This window comes from Gekko japonicus, unplaced genomic scaffold (assembly GCF_001447785.1).
Source record: "Gekko japonicus isolate JY-2015 unplaced genomic scaffold, Gekko_japonicus_V1.1 scaffold4946, whole genome shotgun sequence".
NCBI lineage: Eukaryota > Metazoa > Chordata > Lepidosauria > Squamata > Gekkonidae > Gekko > Gekko japonicus.
In genome coordinates, this window is record NW_015175519.1 from 4,663 (window position 1) to 5,140 (window position 478).

A 478-nucleotide genomic window follows, 5' to 3' on the forward strand; every position below is an offset into this window, starting at 1 on the left:
CCGATTTAATTCTATGGGGCTTTCACTTGGAGTGGATTGTGCCCAGGCGTCATTGTGGGCCTAAAATATTCTATAGGTGTATTCGGGGCGGGTAGCGTGGGGGGCGAAAGAATGGGAATGAAAAGATTCCGCACAGAACGGAAATACAGCAGGAGGAGGAGGAATCTAGTGTGTATTATCTCCATACTTGTTTTCTATTCAATTTCCATGCTTGAAGAACTAAAACCCTAATATGAAAGTTCTAAATTAAACTGTGTATATCAGGAGGCTAATAGTACTCTGTAGCATGTATAATAAACTGTCACTTTGCTTTCCCAACTAATCATTAATGAATTAATGAAAGGCTTTCTCTCTCTCTCTCTCTCTTTTTTGTACGCTGTAACATAATGAGATATACAGCATTTAGGGCTTTTAAAGATTTAGGGGCTCTATTATTGAAAAATAATTATTACCCTACAACAGTAATTAAATGTAATTT